This window comes from Cibotium barometz, chromosome 13 (genome assembly GCF_041138505.1).
Source record: "Cibotium barometz isolate CiBa-2024 chromosome 13, ASM4113850v1, whole genome shotgun sequence".
Lineage (NCBI taxonomy): Eukaryota > Viridiplantae > Streptophyta > Polypodiopsida > Cyatheales > Cibotiaceae > Cibotium > Cibotium barometz.
The window spans coordinates 5,499,066-5,502,566 of NC_141058.1; positions in this window are offsets into that span (position 1 = coordinate 5,499,066).

Sequence of the window (3,501 nt, forward strand, 5' to 3'; positions counted from 1 at the left end):
TTGATTGGTCGGGAGCTTCACTGCAATTAGAGAATCAAGCCAAACTTGGAGGTAAAATCAAATTTTATGGGTATTTTTTAATTTTCTCAATAACTTTCTTCTTCTCAACCCCTCTCATGCTTGAGAAGCTTTCAAAAAGATTGTTTTAATTCAAATCAAGCTTTCCCTAAGTTTCTTAATATTTAAGTAGCATTAAGTTAATCTTTATACTTATTTGTAATGCTTTCTTTAAGTAAATCTCTCTGTAAAAGAATAGCCATCTTTAGGGCTAAATCCCTTGAAAAAGGATGCTTCTCAATGATAGTCTCTTAATTTAAAGCTAAACTCTAGGCTTGATAAGCTAGAGATTATGAAAATGATATTTTTATGATTTTGTGTTAATAAAATAATGGTTAATTCTTTTAGATTATTTAAAAGTAGTTAAAAACTACTTTGATGGATTCTAAATGAAAAATAGATTATCCTATCAATTTGAGAAAAGAGAAATAATGGTAGCTTAATTTAGTGGGATAATTATAATTAAGTTTATGATTATGGTTAAAATTATGATTTGAATTCATAGTTTGATTTTAAGCATAAAAGAGGAACTACTATCATATTTTCATTACAAGCTTTTATTCAATAGAAAAAATTTGAGAATTATCAGTAATAGTATCGAAGCTATGGTAAAATTTTTAGAAAATAATACATATCTTATTTTTATGCATAATGCTAAAAGAGGACTTCCTACCATATTCTAGGATTGGACATCCTATGCAAAAAGAATGATTTTCATCATATTCATGGAAATAAATTTTTTTGTAATTATGTATAATTAATTGATTATGAGAAAAGAGTAAATTTTGGTAAATTTATTTTTATGCAAAAAGAGGAATTTCCATGATATTTGAGATCCAAGTAATTAAATGGTAAAAGAGGAATTTTTGGTAAATTTATTTTTATGCAAAAAGAGGAATTCCCATGATATTTGAGATCCAAGTAATTAAATGGTAAAAGATGAATTTTTGGTAAATTTATTTTTATGCAAAAAGAGAAATTCCCATGCTAATTTAGATCTAAGTAATTAAATGGTAAAAGAGAAATTTTTGGCATAATTAAAATTATGCCAAAAAATTAAAATTATGCAAAAAGAGGAATTTCCATGATAATTGAGATCTAAGTAATTAAATGGTAAAAGAGGAATTTTTGGCATAATTAAAATACTCATAATTAAAATTATGAGTATTTATCAAAAGTAAAATTTTGAGCATTATTAATTTTATTATTATTTTAAAATACTCATTATTAAAATTATGAGTATTTGTCAAAAGTGGAATTTTGAGCATTATTAATTTTATTGGAAAATATGGGTAGAATTGATTTTTGTAAATCCCATAAATCTTTTACTCAAAACGAAGAATATTGAATATATTTCACTTGAGAAATTTGAGAAAGAATATGAAAATATCCATCGAGAAAAAGTATCTTTAACTAGGCTAAGCAATTGACAGAAATTTAGAAAAGTCCCATCGGTATCGAAAGTAGAAAACGGTACTAAATGTGAATGCGATGTGATAAGATGTGAATGTGATGTGATAAGATGTGAGTGGATGTGATAAGATATGAATGTGATGTGATAAGATGTGAGTGGATGTGATGAGATGTGAATGTGATGTGATAAGATGTGAGTGGATTTGGGAGAGGAGTGGAACACCCACATCTTGTACAAGAGAATACTATGTTTGGTAATAAAGATACCTCAAGGGGAGGTTGGCCCCAACTCCAGTCCCTACTAGTGTTGTGTCATGTGTAAGATTATCTTATGTGGTTTTAGGATGCATATGTTTATGATGCATGTGATAGATGTATTTATTCATGCTCATGTATTTATTCATGCTCATGTGATAGATGTATTTATTCATGCTCATGTTGTGATGGATGTTAAATGTATGCTAAGATTTGGGCCAATGGTTTCTACATTCACGTGCCTGCCTGTAACATTGGTATCAGAGTAAAGGTTTCTTTCTCTGCTTAAGAAAGGATAATTTTTTGGGCATACAAAATTTTGGCTAAGCATACAGAATAGAAAACATGAGTATTCATGCTGAGCCTCTTGAGTAGGAGAGGGCACATGCCGAGGGATCTGCTGGAACTACGCGTACTCCTCTTGAGCAAGAGAGAGCATATGCAAGAGAGACTCTTGATACTGCCTATATAGATCATGTTGAAGTAAGGTCTAAGTTCATTAGGACATTTTGGAGGACATTCGTAGGGCTTTGTAAGAAAATGGTCGATTCTTATTTTCTCTCTCTAGAAAAAATCTTGAAATATTAAAATAAAGAGAATGTAAAAGTCATAAAAGTGTAGTCTCTGAGCTAGAGGTAAATTTTCTCCCGGGTGGCCGTCTTAAAGTTTGTTGGAACCTTCTTTGAAATGATACATTAGAAACTGCAAGAATAAGGTTAGTTAATGAGGATATTATTGCACGGAAGACAGTTTGGAGGAAATTAGAACCTTCATCTCCAATTTCAAAAGACAAATACAAGCCTTCTCTCACCATAGCCAGTCCCATTCTTTCACCCTGCATCATATAGTATACTTACTCATTCCTAGAACACTCCAATGGAGAACAACCATGTGCACACTCATTCTATTGAAGAGTCCAATCATGAAAGCATTAAGAGAACGTACAATCTGCACATTGATCTAGATAGTGCGTATGCACCCATTCAAAAATGCATAAGTGGACAACTATTGCTCTCTCTTATTAGATGTTAAAGATCATGTAAGATTCCTCCCCAGCCTCTCAGGATGTCTAGTATCTTCCCCTGTAGTCAAATCCCTCTTCAGAAATATAAAAGATCTTATTTCTACCAGTTTTGGCCTAGAGAGAGAAAATCTTCTAGAGAGTGATAATTCAATTTTTAAATATTTTTGGATGAAAAAATATCTCTTCTTATTAAAATAAGTTCCCCCGAAACAGAAATTCAAAAAGATTTTCAGAAGGTGCATTAGAAATCAAGTATAATCAAGAGGCCTTATCCTAAGGGTCAAGATTTTTTTGAAATTTTAAATTAAGGTTCCTATGGGCCAGTAAGATCAATCCATGTGTGGGGAGGAGATAAATCTAATTTGTAAAAGAAAAATAACCAAAAATGAGTAAATGCTCACATAAGATGAAGAGTTGACTATGTACAAGGGTTATTAGTAAAAAAACTGAGTATTACTAAAAAAATGAGATCTTTTGGGTATAATGATTCCATTTTGACACATGTGTAAGGAAGGGGAGTCCCTTCAAGGAGGCGCCTACTTCACATGCTTGAATGAGTTTTAAACTAAAAAATAATGTGATATTTTTGTCTCTCCTCTCTCTTGGATCAAACCGAATAAAAAAGGAACCAAACTAGGTCCAAATCTGGTCCAAATTCAACCAAATTGAATCTGGAAATTTCTAGAAATCAGTTGGTCTTAGTTAGCTCCTATAAATAGAACTTGAGCCCTTCGTAAAAAAAATAGGAGAAT